The 11,861-nt window shown below is 40.0% G+C and overlaps 1 pseudogene; it reads right to left on the bottom strand.

Annotated features, from left to right (window-relative positions):
• Positions 1-11,861, bottom strand: part of LOC118326500 — a 43,210-nt pseudogene that overhangs the window by 18,533 nt on the left and 12,816 nt on the right.

Below are 11,861 nucleotides of genomic sequence, written 5' to 3'. Positions count from 1 at the left end.
AAAAAACTACATGTTAAATAAAAGAGTAGGTGTCACCAAAATTGTTGTTTTTTTGATTGATCATACACGCACATGCAGACACCGCCACAGAGAATAAATAATGTGCTGAACTGCAGCGAATTACATCAGCACCAAAACTCAGTTTTGGCAAATTTGTGGCTACTTCTTCTGTCCTACATCCTTCTTGATGAGGATCTTCAAGGGAACTGCTGTCCTCACAATCCATTGTTTGGGACAGAGAATGATAGAAGAGATTCTCCTGCTCAATGGCTCTTCCCAATCCTCACATCTTCTGCCTGTCATATGTGACTCCATTATTCATGAAGGATTGTCCTGAGGCTTAACAGTATGCAAACTTCTGGCCAATTTGCAATTTGGGCATCAGACTGATGTGTATGTGTGTGTGTGTGTGTGTGTGTGTGTGTGTATGAACCCTCTTTCCCAGCATGGTTAATAAAATATAAGACCAAAGACAATTGCAATCAACTTGAAAATGTCAGGAGAAAGGGATGATTGTACGAATTAACTGCATGAATTCTCCATGATCTATGAAGACGCGTACTTCAGCTTTACTTTGCAGTGCATTATGTGTGAGTGGGTTGCTTGTCAAAGATGGCAACTCTGATTACAATAACAATAGAAGGTAAATATAGAATAGAGAAAAGGAAAAAATGAGAACAGGAAAAGCCTGGATTTTCTGCTTTTGCTAAATATTAGCATAACAATAGAGCAGTTAGAGAGCATGATGGGAGCCATCGTAATACAGGGGAACCCACCATTTGAATCATATGTGTCTCAAGCTCACCTCAACCATGTAAGCAAGGAGTGAAGCAAGCAACCAATTTCCACATCCAGGTGTTTTGATAGAGAGAGAGAGAGAAAGAGTGTGGCTCGCAAAGGTTCGAATTGACATGTCCATCTTCTAATCAATTTGTGATATTGCTGCATGTTACCACAGCTGGAAGGGTAGCCTTGTGGTTAGAGAGGAGGTGTGCCCCATTTGGTTACTCTGTATGGTATTTTTTAAAATCAATTTCATGCAATTGCCACAATCAATAGAGGGGAAGAAGGAGGGGGACACATGAAGTATCACTTTTGACCTATAGAAATAGTGTTGATTGTTGAAATTAGGTCTACAGCAGCGTCATTCTTCACACCAAAAACCGGAAGGTTTGCTGTTAATATCATGGATATCAAAACTATTTTTGGCAGGCTAAACCAATTGTAATAGATTCTAGCAATATCTCAAAATGGCCTTGGGGCATCTATGTTTGGCCAGTTATCTAAAAGATAAACCACAAAAGAACAAAATCAACATTTCTTAAAATAGAGCCATATTTAGTTTCCTTCCAGCTCCATGCATGTCTTTTCTGTACATGACCCTAACCTCTGACCTCTAGAAGGCAGAGATAATTGCCTTCCTTAGTATCCTGCAATTATTCAAAAGTGCATCTGCTTTTCTCCTCTACAACTCTGACTATTTTCCCTCTTCATCTCCTCACACTGAGGTTGGAGTGCATACAGACTATTAAAACACCCAAACACAATGTGCCTTTGACCACATCCAGCATCTGTTTTTGAAGATATGACAGCAACAACAGTACAATGCATTTTTTTTCACGTATCAAGAGCTCTCACTTAATAGACTCTGGCATGACTGGATGATATGGTCTGCCTCTATGGTTTGCCCCAATCCCCATCTTTCTGTCACATGGAGCTGCATTATGCATGAAGGCTCTTCTCAAGGTTTAACAGACAGCAGCAAACAAACTTGGCATCGGACATCGTGTTGCCTCCTTCCTCCCCTTCTCTCCTCATCGTTTAGCTGCTCTATGTCTTCTTTTTTTTGGTTTTCTCTTGTTTCCTCTCTGATACCTCTGTTTCGTGTGTTCCTTATTCTCCCTCTTCCTCAACCCATTTTGAACTCTCACTGTTTTTCCTCTCAAAGAGCGCCCGCACTTTGCCTTCCCGTTCTGTTTGAGAGGCTTATATTTAGCAGCATTAGAATGGAGCTCCCTGGGGCAAAAGTATTTAGCATTATGCTTCTGACCCACATAAGAAAAGGTAGAAAAATAAACCTCTGCATTCAAAACTTAATTCATTAACAGCCTCATATCCTCTTGCTTGAGCTTACGAGTGTGTTTGTAAGGCTATGTTAGTCTCCACGTGCTGTGAAGGCTCACACTGTGCCACATGCATCTTAAGCCTACAATTACCACTTGATCCTGTGATTGGTCACAGCTTAACTGTATCGACTGATGGGTGGGTTGCAGTGTGCAATCAGCACGGTGTCCATTACACAATACACACCCTCACATACACATGCACAAATAATTAGCTAATGGTTCACATTGCACTTTACCCTGCTCTTTCAGCCAGCTTGGCATAATAAGTGAGAACTGAAATGTCACCTGTACTGCGTCTGGTGAGAGTATTGTATTGAGGCTGTGCATGGTATGTGTGCGTGAGTGTGCGTGCTACAGTTGTGGATAGTCATAGAGATCGCCTGTGGCCACTCTGACTAGTTCTCTGATCCCAGCACTAGTCAGACACACACACATCGACTCCCACCTGCACACGTAGCATCCGTTTTCAGTGGCAGTGGAGGAGAAGCTGTGCACCGTCATCCACCCACACACTCACCTTCACTGATGCACTGAAACTTACAGCATATTTGCCAAGTACCACACAAGTGCCTCTATTTAACTCACCCTCTCACTTCCTCTCTTGCTTTGTCTGCCTCACACACACACACGCAGTATTCTTCACTAATTCTAATCGAGTAACCACATCAGCGCTGTTTAAATCTTACGGCTTCAGTTTGGCACGAAAGCCCCAAGAGACCACTGCCGCTTTTAAACATTGCCAGTTTTAAGAAAGCCTTTTTGATAAGACCCAAGAGATGTGGTGGATTTTAACCTGCAGTGCTGCATTTAAACAACCCAAACCCAATCATAGGTAAACCCAAATTTTCATTATGTCAAGCTGTTGCAGAGTATAAGACTTTATCTGCTTGTTTGTTTTATAGTAGTTGATTTATATTAACCTGACTGCACCTGATGATTTATATCACTATATGGGAAGTCAATATTGGAAACTGTCTAGAAAAGGGTAGGCACCCAACCATCTATCACCATCATTCATTGGCCGCTTCAACCAATCAGATCAACGAACCTTATAATGTAGTCCAACTCTGAAGCCAGTCAGGAAAATAACAAAACCCATTTTCCATTGAGAAAAGCCTTCAGTGCCGTTCTTTGCTCTTTTTTAAATGAAGAAATACTCTCCAGTCCTGATATAACTGATGCTAGCAGCATTTATATCAACCTCTATGGAACCCACCATTGTTGTTTAAGATCAGTGCCTGCTCGCTGCATCACACCTTGTGCACATCCCCGCAGCTGCCTGTACTTTATCAAAGCACGTTGATTGGTTCAGTAACACTGTGCCACAAACGCATAGACTGAAGCCTGGCAAGATGGATCCTTGTGTGATTTTGTGACCTCACAAGTCCAGCTGCTTCAATACTGGCATCAATGAACAATATCTCACCACTGCAGCTGACAGTAACAACATAATTGTTCCACCCAAAATGTAACAACAAGAAATCACAAACAATGTTTGTGGTAAATATTCTGTTCTATTTCAAAGAATAGAGCATGCTCAGGTATCATCAAATGGCCTAAGTACTGGACATTGGTCATGTGATAACAGGTATATCATATAATCCTAATATAGTTTAGAAAATCTATTTGTATATTATTATAGTATATATATATATATGTATATATGAAAATAAAGATATGTGTCCCCGAGAATGAAAATATAAATAGGAATAAAGGCATGAAGGGAAAAAGGTATAATACAATAAGTAGCAAAAGTAAACTTAGACAGAGAATAAGTCACAAAAAAGAATCAATCAGAAATGATTCTTAAATATGCCTCGTGCACATTGAGTCTTTCCTTGAATTTTAACAAATGTGTTGAATTTCCTTTCTCATAAAACATTGGCAACAGCGATTTTAAGGATTTTAAATCCTGCATTGTTTACATTCATGCTTACTAGCTTGCAGTCTTCTTCTCCACTGCCTTTTTTTGCCAGGTGCATTGTTGTTATCAGTGGAATACTGTAGAACCATTGGCAGGAATGTGTATAGTGTCATGCACACATGCATCAGACAAACAAAGCACTATTTGAGGACCAAAACCCCCTTTTTAAGACAAATTCAATAATGGTGAGAGGTTTGGTTTAATTTAAATAATGTTTGAACTTGCAACAAAGATCGTAGGGCATCAAGAGTCATGTCTGATACTGTCTAACCTCACCAACTTATTAAAAGTCATGAATTTACACATTTAAGTAGTATGATTTTGCAATATTAAAGTAGTTACAAATTAACTTACATTTATGTACGTTTGGTTCTCTTTTGAGCAGACCATAAACTGCTTGGAATCAAAGCTCTACCTCTACAGTGCAATGTACTCTACATATATGTGATAAACTTACAAGTAAGGGCAGCCATATAAGTAACATAAAAGTGGCGCCTGCCTCTCATATTGAAGTGGACTATGCTCAAAGCACTCTACAAAGTTTCAATAGACATACATTAAAGGGGAAGACATTTCTTGGGGAACTCCACTGATTTTACTGGTCATGGGGAGTAACCTGTGAAAACTGTTGTGTAATATCTTTGTCAAGTCTGAGAAAACAACCATCTAGGAGTGTGGACTTGTTTACCAGGTAGGGACTGTCTAATGAAAGCTTTTGAGTTGCGTGGACTTGACCCGCATTAAGGAGGAAAGGTTAGGATATCTCTCTGTTGCAACAATTTAACCACTGTTCTTAAAAGCACTAACACTAAGTTTTAAATGTGTCAACTTGAGCAAATAACTGCATCTGTTATCCTGAGTTGCATGCCTCTTTATCAATATACAAACAGCAGCAGACAGCAGCAAAAAGAGAGAGGGTCTGGAGGAAAAATACCTGTGGAGTTTCAGGTAAGTTTAAAAATCAGTTGGAGCTGTCACACAAACAGACCCAATGCATACACACAAACACAAAGTTGGTATATGTTGTCACAGGAACTGTCTGTACTGTCAGTCGCAGAACGTGTCCATGTTTCGTTTGTGGCTGAAACTCTGAGATGAAAATCAGCTTTTTTTTATTGTGTCTGAACAGAGGCTCGTGGGATGGAGCGGTATCTTGGAGCGAGAGAGAACACAGATGCTCTGACTTTCAAAAAAGCCGCTTCACACTCCAGGCAAAATCACGCCACTCGGCTCCCACTCTGCTCAGCTTGCATACCCTGGTGCCTGCAGCCCCCATCCAATCCAGTGTACGTTAGACTCCAAACAAACACAGACACAAAGTGCACCTGTGCATATATCATATGAGTGAATATGTGCTTGTGCAATTGTGTTAGATAAAATCATCAGAATGTGTGTCTCTTTATGCACAATCTGTGGAAAGATGAATGATGAAATTTCAAAAGACAGGATGGGAACTTCCTGTCAATCCCAAATTGTCTCAGAAAAATAGCCTAGAAAACAAATATGTTATCATATATTTCCATTGTTATTATTAGCAATGCTTTTCAATAAAGAGAGTCGAATAGCCCTTTATGTTGTGTATAATTGAGAAAATACAAAAATAGGGTGACAGAGAAGGGGACTGAAGTAGTCTCAACTATACAGACGTAAATGACCCAGGAGTGCCTGTATATGTATGTGTGTGATTACATGCACCTGCTTGTGTTTATGCCGGTACTTGTGTACAAGCACGTGTATGTGTGTGCGTGTGTGTGTGTGTGTGTGTGTGTGCACGCTGCCCTAATATGTGGCTCAGAGGCAGCCATGTCGTAATGCCACTTAACTATAGGACATCAAAGAGACAAGCCCTGGGGGACAAGACAGACAGTCATGGAGACAGAGCTTTGATGAGGATGCGAAGCTATGTTTCATTATTAATAATGTCCCACTGCTGTACTGACAAGAAAGTATGGCTGCTGTAATGGAATTCAGTATATTCTAGACTAATAACAATAATTACTGTGACTTACAATTTTCATTATATTTAGATAGTGTCAGTGGAAATGCACGAGTTACTACAAAGAATCGGGAAAAAAAAGTAGTTGAATATTTGTTTTTGATTCATTGCATAAGTGTGCACACTGCCAAGAATTCATGACCTACAAATTGCAATTCTGTATGGATGTTTAATTATTAATGATGCTTCAATGTGCATTTTTAAGTCCTGGATGAAGACGGTCTGGTGAAAATTATAAAACTGTGCCTCCTCTTGTGCAGGAATAAGGGAAGCCATTAAGAGCTGATGTTTTATTCTGTTTTAGTACTGTGCAGTCTTGAAATAAGGACAGACTCTCTGTACACTGAAGCTATCTCTGACTGCTCTATGGAGGACAAATATAGTGCCCGTTGCCATGGTTATGACAGAGAACGCATCCACACAAACAGAGCAGTGAGACCACGAGGCTACACACCTACACACCGCTCTTCTCTTTCAATCCACAAACACCACGTGTAGATGAGTACGAACTAACCATTTGTGTGTGTCTCTCACATGTTGTGTGCACATGTATGTGATTGTCATGTCTGTTTGTGTGAAATGTGTGTGTGTGTGTGTGTGTGTGTGTGTGCATGATGAGAACCTGTGGAAGTGTTGTTTTTAACAAGTTGAACACAGACTCACCGTCACAGTGGGGATGGCGGTGACAAGGGAGTAGACGAGGACGGGCGGCGCCTTGCTGTTGTCCTCTGGTCCTGGGTACGGCTTGGAGTAGGATTTGTCAAAGCAGAAGAAGCCCTGGATGTGCACGGGGAACGTGTCCGTGTACTCAAAGTAGTACGCCAAGAGAACGGTCCCTGCCATGATGACCAGCTGGAAATAAAACATATTGGTTCCAGCTTTAGGATTGGATCCACAGGACAGTGTAGGAGTTGAGAAAAAAAATACAGCCGGAGAGAGAAGAGTGGAAAATATTATCACGGATAAAAAAAGGGAGAGATTTTTCCTTCTCAGAGCAAAATGATGGATGCTTCCGTAATGTGTAAAATGAATCAAGTGTGCGTGGAGAGATAGTGAGGCATGAGGATGAGAGGCAGAGGGAGGGAGGGAGGGGAGTAGAGATAGAGACAGAGGGAGACAAATAAGGAGAAAGACAGATAGAGGGGGGGGAGAGAGCAATGACAGAGATACAGAGTGAGAGAGGGATCCCTTCAGCTGTGTCAGTATGCAGAGTGGGAGGGTAAAGAAACAAATGGAGACCGATCAAAGAAAATAACGCTGAATGGAGGAAGAGAAGAACTCCACAAGGATGGGAGAGAGAAGGGGGAAGGGATGAGACACGGATGCGAAAGAGCAACCCTAAGAAGAGCAGAGGGTAGGACAAGAAGAATTATATGTGACTCTCTAAATAACTTGTTGTTATTGTAACATACTACTATTCTGCCATATAAAATACCACCTATATGCAAGCCATGAAGCAGAAAATATGAACTTCATAACTATTTAAGAATTTGATAATAGAAATAAATTAACAATTCATTACAGATTGTACGCCTAAGAGAGAGAGATAGAGTAAGCACAGATGAGACAGCTGCACACGTACTAATTATTCATTTATACTCCAGTAAACAGCACACAGTAACTCCTTTCCCCAACAACACATTTCCAACTGCATAGTAAGCTTAACTGAAGCTGTAACTGAAAACTGGATTGTTTGCTCGCCCTGCGGGAAAAAGGCCTGAAACAATAACTAAAAAAGGAATGTTAGTTTAAATATAGCGTGCTGCTGATTAGCTTCATCATAATCTGCAGCTTAAATGTTTGCCCGATTGACTTCTATTGTATGTGAAGGACAAATTTATCAGCAGCAAAACATGAGGAGCCCCTACTGGTAGGACAAGCCGGTTTATAGCTTTAGGGACGTCAAGGCAGTAAAGAAACACCAGTTTGGTGGATGTTGGTAACAATTAGTTTTTTTTTACCTTCGAGGGCTTACAATATGTGTAGCATTTGAAAGTTAAGAAAATATTACCATTGTAAATTACCATATTAATAATAGTCATTATTAACTAAACAAAAAAGAAGTAGTGAGACATTGTTTCTCAACCACAAAAGGACTGGGTGCTCACCTGGGGAGGTGAGCTGAAAATTAAGAGCTAAAGTTGGATAGACGACCTTTGTCACAACAGACATTTTGACTTGTCTAATACAGGTGAAATTAATTTCATTATTAATCGGTTCACCTTTGCTTTTCATGTTTTGACTGGTCAGAATGTCTGCTGTGAAAAAGGTTGGTGAATATGATTCCTCTGCGAACGATAAATTAACAAGAGGGCTCTCACGGTAGCTCAGATAGCAAGTTTCTGATTTTAGTCAGAAAGCAAGACCAAGATTCACAGTGTTTTGACATGCTGTAAAAGATAATAGTTTATCAGCAAATAACATCAGTCAAATACAAAATATGCAGGAGGCCATTGCGCGTAAGCATTTGCAAAAGACAAACGCTTTAGGGTTTTTAAAAAAAACTTTTTGCCTTTAATGGATAGCAACATCTAGATCTAGAGAGAGGGGATGACACGCAGTAAAGGGCCACAGGTTGTAGTCAAACAGTTTTAGAAGGCAGAGGTCTGGTGACAAGATATAAGACAACTACAATGAGCCTTGAAACACAATATATGAATGGAAAGGGAGTGTTTGGTGGACATTTGCCTTAAAATGCAGTCATGTGATATATCTCCTGTGAGTAAAGCTTTAAAGGGACAGCTTGACTATTGACAATTCAACTCTCGTGTCTTCGCATTAACATAACTACGAAATAAGTGCCGGGAGTCAATTAGCTTAGCTTAGCATAAAGACTAGAAGCAGGGGGAAACAGGTAGTGTAACCCTTTTTAAAGGTGAAAAATGAAAGATCCACCAATATACCAGCACATCTAGCTCACTCAAAATCATATTTTGTTTGTTTGATCTGTGCACAAACTGAAAGGTAGATTTTAAAGGATCTGATGGAGAATTCTGTTTATGCTTTACAGCACTAAACAGGAAGCGTTTCACAGCGGCAGATGGCTGAACAAGTGATAAACCACTGAGAGAACCTCCTCCAACATATTTATCCTCTTCAGTCCACACTTAGACTAATGTATAGTGAGGGGAAGAGGGGGCTTGTTTGACATAACATGTTTCAGCTTTATTACACAGTGTGACAATAAACATTGGAGGAGAGGAGGTGACCTAATTCAAACTCCTTACAGGATACACTTGGCTCCACTGTCAGATTTGATTCTCTGAAAGTTTGTCTTTCCTGTTACCTTTACAGTCATTGAAAATATGTGGATTCCCTCCATGAATTGCAAAATCAAATAATTGATCTGTACGTTCCCATGGCAATGTTCAAATGTAATCTACTTCAATCTGCGGGAGACGCCGAAGTCTTTGCACTGAGGACCCCGAGTAAAGAGAGCATCACTCTAGGGAGATAATGTATTCAGTGACAACACACGTGCCCTAAGGTCCTTAAAAGCAAAATTATAAGGAACACAGAAACACACACATACATGCACACACATATCCACACATGCTGGCAAACTACAAAAACACCTTCAGCCTGTAGTTTATATATAGAATATCAAGCAGCTCCTTGTTTTCTATGTTTGTTACCATCTACATGAGCTTTGTGTGTTTGAGTGAGTGGGTGTGTGTGCGTATGTGTGTGTGTGTGTGTGTGTTTCCATGTGCTGAGTGTGTTTGAATATGTCTGCAGGCATGTGGGTGCATTCCCATGTCTGAGGAGGAACTCTGACACACGCACGCTGTGCTGAACATTTCTTTCCATCATCCATTCCTCTCTTCTTTGCCGAGCTACAGAAGGCTTGAGGGAGGGAGCGAGGGAGGGAGGTGTAGAAAGGTGGGAGGATAAGAGCGAGGGAGGTCTATGAACACCCATCAAAGTTTAAACAAACATTCAAAGACAACAGCAGAAAAACCTCCTTGGGAGATTATGCATGTCATTTTGCATCTATACTTTTGCACTACATAAGCACTAAAATTTGCTGTGTTGATTGACTATATTGTCAGTTTGAGAGATCTAACAAGCATGGGTGCAGAATAATACATGAGAAACACAAGTTAATGTTGAACACTTTATATTCATTCTGGGACAAGATTACAGCAGTACAAATTCCCCCAGTGTGACTAAAATATAAAAGTTAGGGTAAATAGAGGCATATTATCGGAAATACAGCCAACTGAATACAGGCTTTACACCTCTTATATGACATTTCATCTCCCTTCACTCCCACATGAACAAATAACCAACTCTCTGTACACTCTGCCACCACAGTTAGTTTGTCTGAATATTAATGAAGGTCAAAGCAACTTCAAGTTGATGGTTTCTAATTAGCACAGAGACACATCCTGCCCAAGTCACCTTGGAAAATTAATTTGCATAAAAAAATATCTCTAAAGCATCGTGTTCATGTACAGTGTGAAATTACTGACAAACTTCCCAGGAGGGTCAAGACAGGCTGAAATGTCAGGCTTTTTAACCAAGGTTGTCAGCTATCTTAAGGTGTTTATAAGTCAAAGATGGTACTTTACTGTCCCCAAAAGCCCCAAGTCTTGCAGCTTTGTATTCAAATAAATTACATAAAGTCCAGTCATGGGTGATCTATAGGTGATGGATTTTCAGGTTCTTGTCTGATAAGCCACCAGCCTCAGTCTATCACCTGTTGCCTCTACTTGGAGGACTGTTCACCTTGAAAATCCTGAAGTCCTGGCCTGACCCTTTCAATCTCTTTCCTTATTTTCATTCAGTTCAGACTGAAAAAACAAAAACAAATTACTTAATAGCTTTTTAAATAACTGTTAGTCTTGCAATACAAAACAATCGGAGAGATCTACCAAGCATCTGGTGAGCAGTGGTCTAGTGCACTTATTTTTCAGTCGACATGGAGTATACCCACTTCTAAATCCCCTCTGATGTGTATCACTGGCTAGTGTTTTGCGAGCTGAATTTTTTCTTCCCTGGATTGTAAAGGCATTGTTGGATTAAGTAAGGAATAAGGAATACATCACTCAAAAATAATTATATATTTCTGTGGAAGTTTGATTTAATAATGTTCCTTATTGCCTGAAGTCAAGCAGCAGAAGTTAAGTTACAATTTGTAAATACTACTACAACATTTTTTTAGGTGAATTAAATAAGTCAAAGAAGTCTTACATGTTTATAACACAGGGTGTTTATCCTTTGCTGGACGGGCTGCTTTAAAAAAAGGGGGCATAAGTACATCCACTTCTCCAGGCACCACTATACCTCTCTGTAGGTAGAGACTTGAGCATCTAATTGGCATTAAAGGAACTGCACTAAGCTGGTTTAAGTCCTATATCAGATTGATTTTGATTGATGTTAACGATGAATCCTCCATGCAAGCCAAGGAGTTCCACAAGGTTCTGTGTTTGGACCAATTCTATTCACCTTATATATGCTTCCCTTAGGCAACATTATTAGGAATCACTCCATTAACTTTCACTGTTATGCAGATGATACGCAGTTATATCTATCAATCAAGCCTGATGAAATTAGCCAAATCAATCAATTAGCTAAATTACAAGCATGCCTTAAGGACATAAAAACATGGATGACCTGAAATGTTCTGATGTTAAACCCAGACAAAACTGAAGTTCTTTTACTTGGCCCTAAACACCTCATAAACTTATTATCTAAAGATATAGTTTCTCTAGATGGTATTACCCTGGCCTTCAGCACCACTGTCAGGAATCTTGGAGTTATCTTTGATCAGGATATTTACTTCAAATCCCACATAAAGCAAACTTCTAGG

The sequence above is a fragment of the Morone saxatilis genome, unplaced genomic scaffold (genome assembly GCF_004916995.1).
Source record: "Morone saxatilis isolate NCDOM2014 unplaced genomic scaffold, NCSU_SB_2.0 Contig17, whole genome shotgun sequence".
Taxonomy (NCBI): domain Eukaryota; kingdom Metazoa; phylum Chordata; class Actinopteri; family Moronidae; genus Morone; species Morone saxatilis.
Note: the sequence above shows the minus strand (reverse complement) of the source record. Positions and strands in the feature narration are given on the sequence as shown.